The 21028-nt window shown below is 49.0% G+C and overlaps 1 pseudogene; it reads left to right on the forward strand.

Moving 5' to 3' along the window:
- The first annotated feature begins 13682 nt into the window (after nucleotides 1-13682).
- LOC147118702 (uncharacterized) lies at nucleotides 13683-20789 on the forward strand (annotated as a pseudogene).
- The last annotated feature ends 239 nt before the right edge of the window (nucleotides 20790-21028 follow it).

The following is a 21028-nucleotide window of genomic DNA, read 5'->3' on the forward strand; positions in this document are numbered from 1 at the left end:
CGATGCAGTGTCTCCCTCGGGAACAACCACTGACTCGGGAGACTGCCATACCTCTTCACTGCCAGTGGCACCTGAGAAGAGTATGTAGATATAATCTAATCTAATTAATACAGCGCAGTTGATTATAATTTATACAATACAATTCAATATAATATAACATAACATAACATATCATAATAAAATATAATGCAATACTCTAGAATATAGTATACAATACAATATAACACAATACAATGTAATATAACATAACATGATATAATATTACATAATATAATATAATACAATGTAATAAAATACAATATGTAGCATAACATAATCTAACATAACATAATAATATATCAATAAATATTATGTATCTACGATGTAAAATATTCCCGATAAACAGCGATTGTGACCACACCACTAAGAAATTCAGGGAGATAATCACTAAAGTGAAGCTCCGCTTAATGTCGGATCCTATCGATCTGTGTAAATTGACTGTCGGCAGATCTAGGCCGAGAGAGGCCCCTGACTGAGCTGCAGCTCGCTGACAGCGCCGTGTACTACTGTGCACTGAGGCCCGCAGTGAGAAGGGCCTCGGGACACCTTGTGCAGAAACCGCGTTCTGTGAGATCAGCTCAAAGGAGATACTTTAAACCCAGACACCAGATGGCGCTGACAGAGCGCGGATTCCCACCGCCGGTCACCTTACACCAACCAATACGTACTGACACTTTCTCAACATAAATTAACGTGAAATTGTTTTTTTACATCATATTAATGCTCATTAATGTCATGCAATCCCTTACAGTTTATTAATTTCACAAGTTAGTTTAGTGTTAATGATCAGTGTGCCTGCAGAACCTTGGGATCGTTTGCAGTGTGTTCTATTTCCTAGCGCTAGTCTCAACCCCTGGTTTTAACCCACATCACTGTTGAAGATTTCGGTAATTATTGAATAATATAATAATTCAGCAATTCATGTCGCGAGCCTGCGTGCCCCGTATTTGTAACGAATGTGCAAATGGCGCAACCCTTATAGAGAGGCAGAGTTATATCATATGCGAAGGGGCCATTATTGTTCAATTCAGTTCCTCACAGGTGGATCTCACGTGTGACAACACCGCCCGCGGAAGCCCCGCCCACAGCTTCGGTTTGCTGCTCTCGCTCTGACCCGCCTTGCCTGCCCTGGGTTATTGGAGAGATTGCTGCCTCTGTTCCCTGGTTGTCATTGGTTGGATCAGCTGTGCAGTGGGACGGTGATCTGTATTTCTGCTCCGACAGAGGATTTCCCGGACTGCAGCGTTACAGACTCAGGGAGCATCATGCGGAAGCGTCTCGCACCGCTTCTCATCATTACATCAGTTCTCAGTAAGGATTTCCTCCCCAGTGAACATCCATTCTCCTCCTGACTGCTGTAACTCAGCTGTGATAACTGGTTAGATGATCCTGAGGATGATGATGGTGATGATAATGGTGATGTTGTTGATATGACTGTTACTATTATTCTATGTTAGGATGGAGCCACCAAGACACAGTGGAACAGCCGATCCCTGAAATGACGGTTGAAGAGGAAAGTAATGTCACACTCACCTGCACCTTGAAAACAGGCGACAGAAGCCCTTATCTGTTCTGGTACAGTCAGCAGCCCGGGCAGCCTCCACAGTACGTGATTCATCTTATGAAAGGGATAGTAAACTGGAACCCCGACTTCACTGACCGATTCTCTTCTACGTACCATCGAACTACCAAGATTACCGAGCAAACGATCGGCAAAGCCCTGATCTCCAACATCGCCGTGTATGTCTGTGCCATGAGCCCCACACTGCTGCAGAGATATTGCGGATCCCGTACAAAAAACCACACTGAAAGTTCCAGTTAGTGCTCACCAGAGGGCGCTCTCACACCCATAAACAGCAGCGACAATTCAGCCTCCACAGTGACGGTCACAGGGACATTCTTAAAAGGTCAAAAAACACTATACTCAACAACACCAGGTGAACTCCACTGGCGTAATTATATTGGTGATTTCAACTCCCATTTATAATTTTAAAAAACTTCACAAATCCATCGGTGGCGCCTTACCTCCCCTCATGTCTTTCGATGCCCTTTCCCTGCCTGTCCCTTCTCATGCCTTGTCTCTGCTCCTCACCCGTAATCCTCTGAACTTCCTTCAACCAGTCTTTAGTTTAACGATGTAAAACCTTTGCTGCTTCTCTGTACATTTATTCAGAACCGCTCCAACACAACTTCCCATAAACAGAAACTGCAGACAGGTCAATGAGTAAACACGGGATTTCTCACCCTGTTCACAGACACCTGTACAGTTCTCAGAATATCCACCAGAGGGCGGAAGGTCACAATATTTATTCTTTTGACCCAGGCCCCGGGCAGTGAGTTAAAAGCTGTTTCTCCAAAAGTTGTGTCTATTTTGGAATGAATTGAAGATTAATATTTGAAATCCACAATGCGTTGTTGATACGCTTATCAATTATTCCATAAAAGGTGATGAATTAGGATAGTAATGAAAAGGTTTTTCTTAACTAAAGAACAGAGCATGCCTCTCGTGGGCGACTGGTCCCAAGAAGGAAGTGGGCTGCCGAGCAGCCAACTTTATACCAGGTCACGTAGGCGGAGCCAGCTGAGGCATGGATTGGTACACAGTGAGTAGCAAGAGGTAACAATGTGCCAATAACGATAACAGTAGTGAACCACAGTGAACAACAATGAAAACAATAACAGTGGTTTTCCACATTCACCCCTTGTTTAAAATTGAGTCCGGCGGGGTGAAGTGTGCTAAAAGTTCATGTAGGTAAGTCTATCAGGAGGCCTTGTATGCCGTCCTGATCGTCGTAGCAGCGGCGGCGGTGGTGCAGTATCCAACGTCGAATCTGGTGTCTAAGTGGTCAACGAAGGGTCCTGGGGCTCCGGCATGCCGTCTACAGGGGTTGGGTTGGGAGAAGTGGTGGGGAATAACGGTGGTGATTCAGGGGCGCCCGAGGGTGCGAGGTCTCGTATGGAGACCGTGTCCTCCCGCCCGTCTGGGTATGCCACGTAGGCATACTGGGGGTTGGCGTGTAGGAGGTTCACCCTCTCGACCAGGGGGTCCGTTTTATGGGTCCTCACGTGCCTCTGCAGTAGGACGGGCCCAGGAGAAGTCAGCCATATCGGTAGCGAGGTTCCCGATGTGGACTTCCTGGGGAAAACGAACATTTGCTCATGAGGGGTGGCATTAGTGGCAGTACAAAGCAGTGACCAGATGGAGTGGAGCGCCGCAGGGAGGACCTCCTGCCAGCGAGAGGTCGGAAGGCCCTTAGATTTCTCTCTTTCCACCCGGCCGTTCCCCCGGGGGTTGAAGCTGGTGGTCCTGCTCGTAGCAATACCTCTCGTGAGCAGATACTGCTGAAGTTCGTCGCTCATGAAAGAGGAGCCCCGGTTGCTATGTATATAGCTAGGGAACCCGAACAAGGCGAAGAGGTCATTCAGGCATTTGATGACCGTGGTACTGGTCATGTCTGGGCAAGGGATGGCAAAGGGAAAACAGGAGTACTAATCAACTATGTTGAGGAAGTACACGTTGCGGTCAGAGGAAGGGAGAGGCCCCTTAAAGTCGATGCTCAAGCGCTCGAAGGGGCAGGTAGCCTTGATCAGGTGTGCTCTGTCTGGCCTATAAAAATGCGGTTTGCATTCGGCACAGGTTTGGCAGTTCCTGGTCATAGTCCTGACCTCCTCGATGGAGTAGGACAGGTTGCGGGCCTCAATGAAGTGGCAGAATCTGGTGGCCCCGGGGTGGCAGAGGTCATTGTGGAGGGTCCGCAGTCTATCAACCTGCACATTGGCGCATGTATCTCGTGATAGAGCATCTGGGGGCTCATTGAGTTTCCCGGGCCGGTACAAGCTATCGTAATTGTAGGTGGAGAGTTCAATTCTCCACCTCAAGATCTTGTCGTTCTTGATTTTGCCCCTCTGCTTATTATTGAACATAAAAGCAACAGAACGCTGGTCAGTGAGAAGGGTAAATCGTTTTCCGGCCAGGTAATGCCTCCAGTGCCGCACCGCTTCCACAATAGCCTGGGCCTCCTTTTCGACAGAGGAGTGTCGAATCTCGGGGCCCTGGAGGGTCCTTGAGCAAAAGGCCATGGGTCTCCCCGCCTGGTTAAGGGTTGCAGCTAGGGCGAAGTCGGACGCATCGCTCTCCACTTGGAAAGGGATGGACTCATCCACTGCGTGCATTGTGGCCTTCGCAATATCACTCTTGATAAGAGTGAAGGCTGCACCCACCTCTGATGTCAGGGGGAAGGAGGTGGACTTGATGAGGGGTCTGGCTTTGTCTGCATAGTTGGGCACCCACTGAGCGTAGTAAGAGAAAAACCCCAGGCATCTCTTCAGTGCTTTTTGGCAGTGGGGGAGGGGGAGCTCCATAAGGGGGCGCATTCTGTCGGGGTCGGGCCCAATGACTCCATTCTCCACTACGCAGCCGAGGATGGCAAGGCGCTTGGTGTGAAACATACATTTCTCCTTATTGTATGTTAGATTCAGCCACTGGGCCGTACGGAGGAATTTCGCTAGATTAACGTCATGGTCCTGCTGGTCGTGGCCGCAGATGGTGACGTTATCCAGATAGGGAAAGGTGGCCTGCAGCGCGTTCTGGTCGACCATCCGGTCCATCTCCCTTTGGAAGACCGAAACCCCGTTGGTGACGCCGAAAGGAACCCTAAGGAAGTGGTAGAGGCGGCCGTTTGCCTCGAAGGCAGTATACTGGCTGTCCTCATGGTGGATAGGGAGTTGGTGGTATGCTGACTTAAGGTCAATGGTGGAGAATACCCTGTATTGCGCAATCTGATTGACCATATCAGATATGCGGGGAAGGGGGTATGCGTCCAGCTGGGTGTACCGGTTTATGGTTTGGCTGTAGTCAATGACCAGGTGGCGTTTATCGGCGGTCTTAACGACTACAACCTGGGCTCGCCAGGGGCTGGTGCTCCCTTCGATAATGCCCTCCTTCAGGAGCCGCTCCATCTCAGCGCTAGTAAAAGCTCTGTCCCCGGCACTGTACTGCCTGCTCTTGGTAGCGATGGGTTTACAGTCGTGGGTGAGGTTAGCGAACAGGGGAGGGGGGGGACTTTGAGTGTGGAAAGACTGCAAGTGGTGCGCGGCGTGTGATTTAAAAACTGTTGGTTGCAGACTGTGAGTGGGGGGAGGGGTCCACCGTATGCCAATGTGACACTTTTGAGGTGGCACTGAAAATCCAACCCTAGCAGAACGGCAGCGCAAAGACGGAGCAGGACAAGAAGTTTAAAATTTTTATATTCGGTGCCCCTAACCGAAAGGGTCACCACACCATAGCCGCCGACGTCCGTTGAATGAGACTTGGACACCATAGAAATCTGATGGCGCGTTGGCAGGATGGTGAGGGAGTGGCTACGCACCGTGTCGGGGTGAATAAAACTCTCCGTGCTCCCGCTGTCAAACAGGCAAGTAGTGGCGCGGCCATTTACCGTAATGTCCATCATGGACCTGGACAGATGATGAGGGAGAGCTTGATCCAGCGTAACGGAGGCCAGTGTATGGCTGAGTGAGCCAATATGGTCGTCAGACGAGACGGTGGTCGAGTCTGGAGACAAAATGGCAGTTGAGTGCGGTGGGCAAAATGGCGGCGGCCATGATTCCGTTCCGCACACGGCCGGAGGTGCACAAAATGGTGGAGAAGATGGCTGCCCCCACGGTTCACACGCGGCACTGCTGGCGTTCACGGGTTTCCCTCTGCAGACGTTGGCGTAATGGCCTTTCTTCCCGCAGCCACAGCAGGTAGCGGTCTTCGCCAGGCAGCGTGCTCTAGGGTGTTTTAACAGGCCACGGAAGTAGCATTTTTGGGCCTGGTTATGGGACATCGTTGCAGTAGTTGGTACCGGGGGCGGCGGTCCCAGTTGATTTCGGGACATTGCTGCAGTAGTTGGTACCGGGGGCGGCAGTCCCATGTCCCAAGGTCGCGATGGCCATGGCGCAGCACCGTTACGTGAGTATGCTTTGAGGTTTTGGTGGGCCGCATCTAGTGAGAGCGCGAGGGCTACGGCCGTCTTCAGGTCGAGCTCCTTGCTTTCGAGCAGTCTCTGCCGGGAGTAGTCGGACTGGAGGCCCTTAATGAAGGCATCACAGATAAGTCTCTCTGCGTGCGCAACAGCCGTTACCGCCTTACAGTCGCAGTCCCTGCAGAGTGTCTGTAATGCCCGTAAAAATGTCTCTACCGATTCCCCCGGTTGCTGCCTGCGGGATCGCAGGAGGTGTCTGGCATAAATCGTATTCACTGGGCACTTGTATTGCCTTTTAGCAGGTCGAGAGCTGCCGTGTACGTAGTAGCGTCCCGGATGAGTGTATATACTTGAGGGCTCACCTGGGCGGTCAGAACTTTTAATTTGTTCTCCTCCGATGTCACGGCAGAGGCTTCTAGGAAGGATTCAAAGCAGCTCAGCCAGTGTTCGAAATTGGTAGCTGAACCCGCCGCTTGAGGTTCGAGGTCCAGGCATGCTGGTCTGAGGGCTCGCAGCAACGCCTGCTGCTGTTGCTGTTGTTGCTGCTCAGGTCCCGACATTTTAATTTTAGTTAATAAAATTGATACGCTTATCAATTATTCCATAAAAGGCGATGAATTAGGATAGTAATGAAAAGGTTTTTATTAACTAAAGCACAGAGCATGCCACTCGTGGGCGACTGGTCCCAAGAAGGAAGTGGGCTGCCGAGCAGCCACCTTTGTACCAGGTCACGTAGGCGGAGCCAGCTGAGGCATGCATTGGTACACAGTGAGTAGCAAGAGGTAACAATGTGCCAATAACGATAACAGTAGTGAACCACAGTGAACAACAATGAAAACAATAACAGTGGTTTACCACAGCTGTGTTGGTATGTCGGGCAATAATCATCACGAAAAGACATTCATGATATTGAAGAATTGAATTCTGACACTAAACAGTAGGCAGGACCAGAGAGTGGAAGGGTGAAGAAGATGGGGAAAGGAATATTAAAATGTGAATGAGGCCTGATTCCTGAAGCCATTAACTGCACCGATGGTGGAGATCGATGTTTACGGGGCGTGCTGTGTTTGTTTTTCAGCGCCACGTCCTTTTCTACTATGAGTGAAAGTTGTAAGGACAGTTTTTTCACGCTCTGCTGGTGTTGAGCTCTTGTTATCGATGATCCGCCTTACATCTCACCCTGGAGGCTTTGAACCCGCTCCCCCGCTCTGCTCCCGGGGACTTTAAGCGAATGAGCGGTAAATTGCTGAAAAGCGCCGATGCGCCGCTCCCTCCATTCTCCTTCATTGCAAATCCAAAATCTGAAGATTATGAATCTTTAAAGAATTAATTACTGGCAGAAATAAGGTCTGAAATCAACAGATAGAACTTAAAGACATTTTAGATACAAACAACAAAAGGGGTCAGTGTTCGAAACGCTGTTTAAATTACAGGGAGAGTTTATTCTTTAAGTCTGTTCAATTGTTTGTTCAGTAACAGCAGATATCATCGTTCTAATATCACGCATCTATAAATCACTCCAATAAATTACGGAATCGTTATTTCACTGAATCGTTAGGGAAAGCTCACTGGAGTCGTGATTACCAGTATCCTGAAGGTAAGGCGAACCAAATTCTAGAGAACGAATTGACCCCGGAATAAAATAATCCCGTTAGCAACCCTCTGCTTCCCGGTTACAATAAACAGACAAGGGTTCAATCCCACCGGTCTCTAAAAGCAGAACCATGTAGCTATGTAGCTCGGGGTGTTTCCATTCACTGACAGCCAGCTCACCACCTACCGGTCTCACAGCACCACTGGGGCCACTAGGAAGTGAGGTCAGAGCATCCTGAGACACGACAGCAGTTTATTGAGGGCGGGGATTAGAACGGGAGTCTTCAAATATCCAACACTCTCTTTTACAGAGCGGACAGCGACAATGCGGCTACTCAGCATCTGGGTTGTGTGGGGGGCATTTCTGACAGGTAATTGTGGACCAAACACATTTCAGCTTTTCTCTCATTTCTAACATGTTTTGAATCTGAATTTTAAACACCCGTCGGTCTGATCTTTTCCTGTTTGAACATGCTTTTCAGACCTGAGTCTTGGAGATTCTGTCACTCAGCCGCTGTCCTCAGGAGTTAAGACAGAAGGAGAAGCGGTGACTTTAAACTGTACCTATGATACCACACAGAGCGGCTATTATTTATACTGGTACCGGCAACACACAGACACACAGCCCGTGTATATACTGAGGAAAGGCTCGGGCGGTGCTGAAGATAAAGCAGAATTTGCTAAAACCCGTTTCTCTGCTGAGCTCCAGACCCCGACTAAATTCACCAGTTTAACCATCTCGGGGCTACAGCTGACTGACGCTGCCGTGTATTACTGCGCCCTGAGACTCACAGTGATGGAAAACAGTCACAGCCCTGTACAAAAACTGCCATTGGACTGTAGGGCGGAGCTCCTGTCTCTAGGGGTTGTGTAGAATCACGGGCAGATGCAGCCACAATGAGCAGCGCGCTTTCAGGCGCGCAAACACACGCCGAGAGGAAACCAGATTAACCTCAGATCAAACTGTCAAACAACTGTTTCAGGAGCGGCCGAGAAAACAAACTGCAGAATCCAATCGGCGCGAAAGATCGATCACAGAATGAACCGATCGGTTAAACTGTCCTTTCTGCTTCTGATCAGCTGTTTTCCCTTAAAGTTATGGATCGAGTACTAAAAGGTGTCAGTTAAATAATATTAACACTTTAGTTTGAACACGACATGATTGGACTAATCCTTACCGACAATAAGCACCCCAACCACAACCCAGGCACTGAATAGCCGCATCCACATCAATGGGGCGGAAGTGGAAAGGGTGGCCAGCTTTAAGTTCCTCGGAGTCCACATCACGGAAGACCTCTCCTGGTCCTTCAACACCTCCTCTGGTGAAGAAGGCCCAGCAGCGCCTATATTTCTTGAGGAGGCTGAAGGGATGTAATCTGTCACCCCCGATCCTCTCTAACTTCTACCGCTGCACTATAGAGAGCATCCTGACAAACTGTATCACGGTATGGTACGGCAGTTGTAGCTCCCATGACCGGAAAGCCCTGCAGCGGGTAGTCAAAACTGCCCAACGCATTACCGGCACCCGGCTACATTCCATAGAACATAAAAATCAGAAACGCTGCCTACGGAGGGCACGGTCCATCATCAAAGACCCTACCCACCCCAGTCACAGTCTGTTCGCCCTCCTACCATCTGGAAGACGCTACAGATGCATTCGCACCCGTACGACCAGATTTAGGAACAGCTTCTTTCCCAGGGCTGTCATCCTACTGAACTCCACAAATAAACACTAAAGCCTGCACATCTGCCGATGCACTTTATTATGGTCATATTTATGCTAATATATATGTACAAATGTATGTTGAAATGTTAAGTGTCCTAATCCAAATTGTACACTCTCGGGAGCCGCAAGCCTACATTTCGTTGTACTGCACTTGTGCACTAACAATGACAATAAAAGTTGATTTGATTTGATTTTTTTTGATTTGAGTCCGAACCAGTCGCTCCCGTTAAAAGCCCGATCCCGGACCGGAATAGACCTCGTCAGTGGTTCCTATTGGTTCAAGGTCACTCCCCAGTGATGTCTGGGTTTCTTTTTACATTCACTCCGATAATACGAACCAGGTACTGTGCGGTCTGCCCGGGGTGCTGACTGTACCAGAACACATAAGTTCTACTGTCGCTTGATTTCAAGGTGCAGGTTAGAGTGACATTATTTTCCTCTTCAACCGTCATTTCAGGGACCGGCTGTTCCACTGTGTCTTGGTGGCTCCATTCTAGCATGAAATAATAGCAATACTCACCACCATCATCATCATCTCAATCAACATATTCATCGTCATTTCACCAATAATAACATCGGGGTTACAGGAGTCAGGGGGAGAATTCATTTTTACTGGGAAAGAAATACTTACTGAGAAGTGATATAATGATGAGGAGCGGTGCGATACGGTTCTGCATGATTTCCCTGAGTCTGTAACTCTGCAGTCCGGAAAATACTTTGTCGGAGCAGAAATAAAGAACCCCACCAACTGCACTGCTGATCCAACCAATGCCAAACAAGGAACAGAGGCCGCAATCTCTCCAATAACACGGGGCTGGCAAGGCGGGTCAGAGCGAGAGCAGCAAACGGAAGCTGTGGGTGGGGCTGCGAATTCAGGGCTCTGTGTAACCGCAGAAAGTGCGCGGTGTCGCTCAGCTGCACTCGGAGCTGATGGAACGGAAAGGGCGATGGTTGGGTCTCGAGAAGCCTGTGGTAAACCTGCTACTGCTCACTGAGACAGTGACTGGGACCAAATAGAGTGAGACGGAAATGAAGGAAGTATAAGAAATACAGTGTTTAATCAGCTATAATGTAGGTTTTTGAGACACAATATCCGACTCACGTGCTTTTATATATGATCAACAAACGCTAATTCCCCTCAATCACCTCATACTAAATCGATATAACAGAATCCGCCAGCAGAGGGAACCAAACTGAAGCAGCGGACTTAGAAAGTCACGTGATGCAAACGTCAAAGCCAATCGGTAGTCTGAGTGACGTCATAACGAAGTCAGCCCCCTGCGGTGTGCGGGTGGAACAATGAGCTGAACAGCCCGGATTACCGCTCTCCTCAATCTCTGCCTCATTCCAGTCCAATTCATTGCGACGGATCGAGTCACTCGTGTTGCTAATAATACTTGCGGCTGTGTTCGACAGTAAGTACTGGATGATATAAAATAACACACGTTAACCGATTGATGCAAAGATCTTGTGCAAGGATTTAATGCAATTACTCATGAGAAATATCCACATGATGGGCAGCTGGGTAGATGGGAGGCTAGAGACACAAGTTTAGATCGATCCAGTTTAACCGTCTGCTGTTTTGTTCCCTATCTTCACAGGCGGACTATGTGCAGATCCAGCAACACAGTCTCTGGTGGCAATCGCCGTGTCAGAAGAGAGTTCGGTGCAGTTAGATTCCGAATATACAGCCCCGAATATTTACACTATGCAATGGTACCGACAGAAACCGGCACAGCATCCAAGCTGGATAATTAGCAAACTAGTAGCATATAAGGGTGAAGAAGTCTCAGGAGAATATCTGGCGGATTCCAACACATCTAGAAAGCACGGTTACTTCAATATAAGTGGCTTGAGTGTGGAGGACGGGGCGGTCTATTACTGTGCAGTGAGGCATAGCGTCAGATACAAGCAAAGGCCCCGTACACAAACCTCAGCGAGTATTTACAGCTCCATTAAATGTTCTTTTTGTTTGTATCTGTGGTTTACTTTGACCTCAAGCCCACAGAGACCAAAGACTGTCAGGTTTCTGTATCAAAGATGATATGGTTGTCTTTGTCTTTGACCAAATCAGCGGAGAACTGATCAGGGAAATCTGGTGACTTGTCTCCCTGTCCCGAGCAATATCTCGTCAGTAAATATCACGGAGATTACCAGGAATACTAGATGGACCAGTGGAGGTAGGGAAACCTATCGTATGTGGTGAAACTACAGCTGAGTATCAGGGTCTGTTCTTCCACAACCGTTCATTCAGACGGATCCTGGGACACTGAGTCTGCGCCACTCGTTCATGTAACAAAACACAGACTGTCAGTCTGGCAGTAAAGATAACCCACGAAACATTTAAACACAGACTCACTGGGCAGCACGACCATTATTATCAGTAAGGAATATGTGAGCACATGATGCCTGGTTTTGAGTTCGACAGAAAATAGAAGCATTTTTATAATATGTTGACACTTCTCGTCTGATATTAAAGAGAAAACTGAATTCAGGAGCAGACTTCACTTATTGGGAGATTGGTGGTGGCTCCCATTGTTAGAAAACACTGAGCGCTCTGATAATGGCACAGCCTGCAGTTGTTGTAAAGTTTGTGCTGATCTTTGCTGCATTGTGTCTCCATCGCACAGAAATAGGTGGTGGTGTCTGTCACTCGAGCGTCGCTAACAGTCAGAGCACTGCGCTTCTCTACTGAACTGAACCGAGCCGGGATCCTGCTCTGATCGCTGGTAGCGGTCGCCAGGTGCTGCACGGTTCGCCTCGGGTATTGTCTGTACCATTGTAGGATCCGTCCTAAGATTGTGGTGGAACAGGTCAATGATGCAGTGTCTCCCTCGGGAACAACCACTGACTCGGGAGACTGCCATACCTATTCACTGCCAGTGGCACCTGAGAAGAGTATGTAGATATAATCTAATCTAATTAATACAGCGCAGTTGATTATAATTAATACAATACAATTCAATATAATATAACATAACATAACATATCATAATAAAATATAATACAATACTCTAGAATATAGTATACAATACAATATAACACAATACAATGTAATATAACATAACATGATATAATATTACATAATATAATATAATACAATGTAATAAAATACAATATGTAGCATAACATAATCTAACATAACATAATAATATATCAATAAATATTATGTATCTACGATGTAAAATATTCCCGATAAACAGCGATTGTGACCACACCACTAAGAAATTCAGGGAGATAATCACTAAAGTGAAGCTCCGCTTAATGTCGGATCCTATCGATCTGTGTAAATTGGCTGTCGGCAGATCTAGGCCGAGAGAGGCCCCTGACTGAGCTGCAGCTCGCTGACAGCGCCGTGTACTACTGTGCACTGAGGCCCGCAGTGAGAAGGGCCTCGGGACACCTTGTGCAGAAACCGCGTTCTGTGAGATCAGCTCAAAGGAGATGCTTTAAACCCAGACACCAGATGGCGCTGACAGAGCGCGGATTCCCACCGCCGGTCACCTTACACCAACCAATACGTACTGACACATTCTCAACATAAATTAACGTGAAATTGTTTTTTTACATCATATTAATGCGCATTAATGTCATGCAATCCCTTACAGTTTATTAATTTCACAAGTTAGTTTAGTGTTAATGATCAGTGTGCCTGCAGAACCTTGGGATCGTTTGCAGTGTGTTCTATTTCCCAGCGCTAGTCTCAACCCCTGGTTTTAACCCACATCACTGTTGAAGATTTCGGTAATTATTGAATAATATAATAATTCAGCAATTCATGTCGCGAGCCTGCGTGCCCCGTATTTGTAACGAATGTGCAAATGGCGCAACCCTTATAGAGAGGCAGAGTTATATCATATGCGAAGGGGCCATTATTGTTCAATTCAGTTCCTCACAGGTGGATCTCACGTGTGACAACACCGCCCGCGGAAGCCCCGCCCACAGCTTCGGTTTGCTGCTCTCGCTCTGACCCGCCTTGCCTGCCCTGTGTTATTGGAGAGATTGCTCCCTCTGTTCCCTGTTTGTCATTGGTTGGATCAGCTGTGCAGTGGGACGGTGATCTGTATTTCTGCTCCGACAGAGGATTTCCCGGACTGCAGCGTTACAGACTCAGGGAGCATCATGTGGAAGCGTCTCGCACCGCTCCTCATCATTACATCACTTCTCAGTAAGGATTTCCTCCCCAGTGAAAATCCATTCTCCTCCTGACTGCTGTAACCCAGCTGTGATAACTGGTTAGATGATCCTGAGGATGATGATGGTGATGATAATGGTGATGTTGATGATATGACTGTTACTATTATTCTATGTTAGAATGGAGCCACCAAGACACAGTGGAACAGCCGATCCCTGAAATGACGGTTGAAGAGGAAAGTAATGTCACACTCACCTGCACCTTGAAAACAGGCGACAGAAGCCCTTATCTGTTCTGGTACAGTCAGCAGCCCGGGCAGCCTCCACAGTACGTGATTCATCTTATGAAAGGGATAGTAAACTGGAACCCCGACTTCACTGACCGATTCTCTTCTACGTACCATCGAACTACCAGGATTACCGAGCAAACGATTGGCAAAGCCCTGATCTCCAACATCGCCGTGTATGTCTGTGCCATGAGCCCCACACTGCTGCAGAGATATTGCGGATCCCGTACAAAAAACCACACTGAAAGTTCCAGTTAGTGCTCACCAGGGGGCGCTCTCACACCCATAAACAGCAGCGACAATTCAGCCTCCACAGGGACATTCTTAAAAGGGCAAAAAACACAATACTCAACAACACCAGGTGAACTCCACTGGCGTCATTATATTGGTGATTTCAACTCCCATTTATAATTTTAAAAAACTTCACAAATCCATCGGTGGTGCCTTACCTCCCCTCATGTCTTTCGATGCCCTTTCCCTGCCTGTCCCTTCTCATGCCTTGTCTCTGCTCCTCACCCGTAATCCTCTGAACTTCCTTCAACCAGTCTTTAGTTTAGCGATGTAAAACCTTTGCTGCTTCTCTGTACATTTATTCAGAACCGCTCCAACACAACTTCCCATAAACAGAAACTGCAGACAGGTCAGTGAGCAAACACGGGATTTCTCACCCTTTTCACAGACACCTGTACAATTCTCAGAATATCCACCAGAGGGCGGAAGGTCACAATATTTATTCTTTTGACCCAGGCCCCGGGCTGTGAGTTAAAAGCTGTTTCTCCAAAAGTTGTGTCTATTTTGGAATGAATTGAAGATTAATATTTGAAATCCACAATGCGTTGTTGATACGCTTATGAATTATTCCATAAAAGGTGATGAATTAGGATAGTAATGAAAAGGTTTTTATTAACTAAAGAACAGAGCATGCCTCTCGTGGGCGACTGGTCCAAAGAAGGAAGTGGGCTGCCGAGCAGCCAACTTTATACCAGGTCACGTAGGCGGAGCCAGCTGAGGCATGCATTGGTACACAGTGAGTAGCAAGGGGTAACAATGTGCCAATAACGATAACAGTAGTGAACCACAGTGAACAACAATGAAAACAATAACAGTGGTTTACCACATTCACCCCTTGTTTAAAATTGAGTCCGGCGGGGTGAAGTGTGCTAAAAGTTCATGTAGGTAAGTCTATCAGGAGGCCTTGTATGCCATCCTGATCGTCGTAGCAGCAGCGGCGGCGGTGGTGCAGTATCCAACGTCGAATCTGGTGTCTGAGTGGTCAACGAAGGGTCCTGGGGCTCCGGCATGCCGTCTACAGGGGTTGGGTTGGGAGAAGTGGTGGGGAATAACGGTGGTGATTCAGGGGCGCCCGAGGGTGCGAGGTCTCGTATGGAGACCGTGTCCTCCCGCCCGTCTGGGTATGCCACGTAGGCATACTGGGGGTTGGCGTGTAGGAGGTTCACCCTCTCGACCAGGGGGTCCGTTTTATGGGTCCTCACGTGCCTCTGCAGTAGGGCGGGCCCAGGAGAAGTCAGCCATATCGGTAGCGAGGTTCCCGATGTGGACTTCCTGGGGAAAACGAACATTTGCTCATGAGGGGTGGCATTAGTGGCAGTACAAAGCAGTGACCGGATGGAGTGGAGCGCCGCAGGGAGGACCTCCTGCCAGCGAGAGGTCGGAAGGCCCTTAGATTTCTCTCTTTCCACCTGGCCGTTCCCCCGGGGGTTGTCGCTGGTGGTCCTGCTCGTAGCAATACCTCTCGTGAGCAGATACTGCTGAAGTTCGTCGCTCATGAAAGAGGAGCCCCGGTCGCTATGTATATAGCTAGGGAACCCGAACAAGGTGAAGAGGTCATTCAGGCATTTGATGACCGTGGTACTGGTCATGTCTGGGCAAGGGATGGCAAAGGGAAAACAGGAGTACTCGTCAACTATGTTGAGGAAGTACACGTTGCGGTCAGAGGAAGGGAGAGGCCCCTTAAAGTCGATGCTCAAGCGCTCGTAGGGGCAGGAAGCCTTGATCAGGTGTGCTCTGTCTGGCCTATAAAAATGCGGTTTGCATTCGGCACAGGTTTGGCAGTTCCTGGTCATAGTCCTGACCTCCTCGATGGAGTAGGACAGGTTGCGGGCCTCAATGAAGTGGCAGAAGCTGGTGGCCCCGGGGTGGCAGAGGTCATTGTGGAGGGTCCGCAGTCTATCAACCTGCACATTGGCGCATGTATCTCGTGATAGAGCATCTGGGGGCTCATTGAGTTTCCCGGGCCGGTACAAGCTATCGTAATTGTAGGTGGAGAGTTCAATTCTCCACCTCAAGATCTTATCGTTCTTGATTTTGCCCCTCTGCTTATTATTGGACATAAAAGCAACAGAACGCTGGTCAGTGAGAAGGGTAAATCGTTTTCCGGCCAGGTAATGCCTCCAGTGCCGCACCACGTCCACAATAGCCTGGGCCTCTTTTTCGACAGAGGAGTGTCGAATCTCGGGGCCCTGGAGGGTCCTTGAGAAAAAGGCCATGGGTCTCCCCGCCTGGTTAAGGGTTGCAGCTAGGGCGAAGTCGGACGCATCGCTCTCCACTTGGAAAGGGATGGACTCATCCATTGCGTGCATTGTGGCCTTCGCAATATCACTCTTGATAAGAGTGCTGGCTGCACCCACCTCTGATGCCAGGGGGAAGGAGGTGGACTTGATGAGGGGTCTGGCTTTGTCTGCATAGTTGGGCACCCACTGAGCGTAGTAAGAGAAAAACCCCAGGCATCTCTTCAGTGCTTTTTGGCAGTGGGGGAGGGGGAGCTCCATAAGGGGCGCATTCTGTCGGGGTCGGGCCCAATGACTCCATTCTCCACTACGCAGCCGAGGATGGCAAGGCGCTTGGTGTGAAACATACATTTCTCCTTATTGTATGTTAGATTCAGCCACTGGGCCGTACGGAGGAATTTCGCTAGATTAACGTCATGGTCCTGCTGGTCGTGGCCGCAGATGGTGACGTTATCCAGATAGGGAAAGGTGGCCTGCAGCGCGTTCTGGTCGACCATCCAGTCCATCTCCCTTTGGAAGACCGAAACCCCGTTGGTGACGCCGAAAGGAACCCTAAGGAAGTGGTAGAGGCGGCCGTTTGCCTCGAAGGCAGTATACTGGCTGTCCTCATGGTGGATAGGGAGTTGGTGGTATGCTGACTTAAGGTCAATGGTGGAGAATACCCTGCATTGCGCAATCTGATTGACCATATCAGATATGCGGGGAAGGGGGTATGCGTCCAGCTGGGTGTACCGGTTTATGGTTTGGCTGTAGTCAATGACCAGGTGGCGTTTATCGGCGGTCTTAACGATTACAACCTGGGCTCGCCAGGGGCTGGTGCTCCCTTCGATAATGCCCTCCTTCAGGAGCCGCTCCACCTCAGCGCTAATAAAAGCTCTGTCCCCGGCACTGTACCGCCTGCTCTTGGTAGCGATGGGTTTAGAGTCGTGGGTGAGGTTAGCGAACAGGGGAGGGGGGGGACTTTGAGTGTGGAAAGACTGCAAGTGGTGCGCGGCGGGTGATTTAAAAACTGTTGGTTGCAGACTGTGAGTGGGGGGAGGGGTCCACCATATGCCAATGTGACACTTTTGAGGTGGCACTGAAAATCCAACCCTAGCAGAATGGCAGCGCAAAGACGGGGCAGGACAAGAAGTTTAAAATTTTTATATTCGGTGCCCCTAACCGAAAGGGTCACCACACCGTAGCCGCCAACGTCCGTTGAATGAGACTTGGACGCCATAGAAATCTGATGGCGCGTTGGCAGGATGGTGAGGGAGTGGCTACGCACCGTGTCGGGGTGAATAAAACTCTCCGTGCTCCCGCTGTCAAACAGGCAAGTAGTGGCGCGGCCATTTACCGTAACGTCCATTATGGACCTGGACAGATGATGAGGGAGAGCTTGATCCAGTGTAACGGAGGCCAGTGTATGGCTGAGTGAGCCGATATGGTCGTCAGACGAGACGGTGGTCGAGTCTGCAGACAAAATGGCAGTTGAGTGCGGTGGGCAAAATGGCGGCGGCCATGATTCCGATCCCCACACGGCCGGCGGTGCACAAAATGGTGGAGAAGATGGCTGCCCCAACGGTTCACACGCGGCGCTGCTGGCGTTCACGGGTTTCCCTCTGCAGGCGTTGGCGTAATGGCCTTTCTTCCCGCAGCCACAGCAGGTAGCGGTCTTCGCCAGGCAGCGCGCTCTAGGGTGTTTTAACAGGCCACAGAAGTAGCATTTTTGGGCCTGGTTATGGGACATCATTGCAGTAGTTGGTACCGGGGGCGGCGGTCCCAGTTGATTTCGGGACATTGCTGCAGTAGTTGGTACCGGGGGCGGCAGTCCCATGTCCCAAGGTCGCGATGGCCATGGCGCAGCACCGTTACGTGAGTATGCTTCGAGGTTTTGGTGGGCCGCATCTAGTGAGAGCGCGAGGGCTACGGCCATCTTCAGGTCGAGCTCCTTGCTTTCGAGCAGTCTCTGCCGGGAGTAGTCGGACTGGAGGCCCTTAACGAAGGCATCACAGATAAGTCCCTCCGCGTGCGCAACAGCCGTTACCGCCTTACAGTCGCAGTCCCTGCAGAGTGTCTGTAACGCCCGTAAAAATGTCTCTACCGATTCCCCCGGTTGCTGCCTGCGGGATCCCAGGAGGTGTCTGGCGTAAATCGTATTCACTGGGCGCTTGTATTGCCTTTTAGCAGGTCGAGAGCTGCCGTGTACGTAGTAGCATCCCGGATGAGTGTATATACTTGAGGGCTCACCTGGGCGGTCAGAACTTTTAATTTGTTCTCCTCCGATGTCACGGCAGAGGCTTCTAGGAAGGATTCAAAGCAGCTCAGCCAGTGTTCGAAATTGGTATCTGAACCCGCCGCTTGAGGGTCGAGGGCCAGGCATGCTGGTCTGAGGGCTCGCAGCAACGCCTGCTGCTGTTGCTGTTGTTGCTGCTCAGGTCCCGACGTTTTAATTTTAGTTAATAAAATTGATACGCTTATCAATTATTCCATAAAAGGCGATGAATTAGGATAGTAATGAAAAGGTTTTTATTAACTAAAGAACAGAGCATGCCTCTCGTGGGCGACTGGTCCCAAGAAGGAAGTGGGCTGCCGAGCAGCCACCTTTATACCAGGTCACGTAGGCGGAGCCAGCTGAGGCATGCATTGGTACACAGTGAGTAGCAAGAGGTAACAATGTGCCAATAACGATAACAGTAGTGAACCACAGTGAACAACAATGAAAACAATAACAGTGGTTTACCACAGCTGTGTTGGTATGTCGGGAAATAATCATCACGAAAAGACATTCATGATGTTGAAGAATTGAATTCTGACACTAAACAGTAGGCAGGACCAGAGAGTGGAAGGGTGTAGAAGATGGGGAAAGGAATATTAAAATGTGAATGAGGCCTGATTTCTGAAGCCATTAACTGCACCGATGGTGGAGATCGATGTTTCCGGGGCGTGCTGTGTTTGTTTTTCAGCGCCACGTCCTTTTCTACTATGAGTGAAAATTGTAAGGACAGTTTTCACGCTCTGCTGGTGTTGAGCTCTTGTTATCGAGGATCCGCCCTACATCTCACCCTGGAGGCTTTGAACCCGCTCCCCCGCTCTGCTCCCGGGGACTTTAAGCGAACGAGCGGTAAATTGCTGAAAAGCGCCGATGCGCCGCTCCCTCCATTCTCCTTCATTGCAAATCCAAAATCTGATGATTATGAATCTTTAAAGAATTAATTACTGGCAGAAATAAGGTCTGAAATCAACAGATAGAATTAAAGACATTTTAGATACAAACAACAAAAGGGGTCAGTGTTCGAAACGCTGTTTAAATTACAGGGAGAGTTTATTCTTTAAGTCTGTTCAATTGTTTGTTCAGTAACAGCAGATATCATCGTTCTAATATCACGCATCTATAAATCACTCCAATAAATTACGGAATCGTTATTTCACTGAATCGTTAGGGAAAGCTCACTGGAGTCGTGATTACCAGTATCCTGAAGGTAAGGCGAACCAAATTCTAGAGAACGAATTGACCCCGGAATAAAATAATCCCGTTAGCAACCCTCTGCTTCCCGGTTACAATAAACAGACAAGGGTTCAATCCCACCGGTCTCTAAAAGCAGAACCATGTAGCTATGTAGCTCGGGGTGTTTCCATTCACTGACAGCCAGCTCACCACCGACCGGTCTCACAGCACCACTGGGGCCACTAGGAAGTGAGGTCAGAGCATCCTGAGACACGACAGCAGGTTTTTGAGGGCGGGGATTAGAACGGGAGTCTTCAAATATCCAACACTCTCTTTTACAGAGCGGACAGCGACAATTCGGCTACTCAGCATCTGGGTTGTGTGGGGGGCATTTCTGACAGGTAATTGTGGACCAAACACATTTCAGCTTTTCTCTCATTTCTAACATGTTTTGAATCTGAATTTTAAACACCCGCCGGTCTGATCTTTTCCTGTTTGAACATGTTTTTCAGACCTGAGTCTTGGAGATTCTGTCACTCAGCCGCTGTCCTCAGGAGTTAAGACAGAAGGAGAAGCGGTGACTTTAAACTCTACCTATGATACTACACAGAGCGGCTATTTTTTATACTGGTACCGGCAACACCCAGACACACAGCCCGTGTTTATACTGAGGAAATACTCGGGCGGTGCTGAAGATAAAGCAGAATTTGCTAAAACCCGTTTCTCTGCTGAGCTCCAGACCCCGACTAAATTCACCAGTTTAACCATCTCGGGGCTACAGCTGACTGACGCTGCCGTGTATTACTGCGCCCTGAGACTCACAGTGATGGAAAGCAGTCAGAGCCCTGTACAAAAACTGCCATTGGACTGTAGGGCGGAGCTCCTGTCTGTAGGGGTTGTGTAGAATCGCGGCAGATGCAGCCACAATGAGCAGCGCGCTTTCAGGCGCTCAAACACACGCCGAGAGGAAACCAGATTAACCTCAGATCAAACTGTCACACAACTGTTTCCAGGAGCGGCCGAGAAAACAAACTGCAGAATCCAATCGGCCCGAAAGATCGATCACAGAATGAACCGATCGGTTAAACTGTCCTTTCTGCTTCTGATCAGCTGTTTTCCCTTAAAGTTATGGATCGAGTACTAAAAGGTGTCAGTTAAATAATATTAACACTTTAGTTTGAACACGACATGATTGGACTAATCCTTACCGACAATAAGCACCCCAAACACAACCCAGGCACTGAATAGCCGCATCCACATCAATGGGGCGGAAGTGGAAAGGGTGGCCAGCTTTAAGTTCCTCGGAGTCCACATCACGGAAGACC

The sequence above is a fragment of the Somniosus microcephalus genome, chromosome 4 (assembly GCF_052327205.1).
Source record: "Somniosus microcephalus isolate GS21.2 chromosome 4, FLI_Smic_1.0, whole genome shotgun sequence".
NCBI classification, from domain to species: Eukaryota; Metazoa; Chordata; class Chondrichthyes; order Squaliformes; family Somniosidae; genus Somniosus; species Somniosus microcephalus.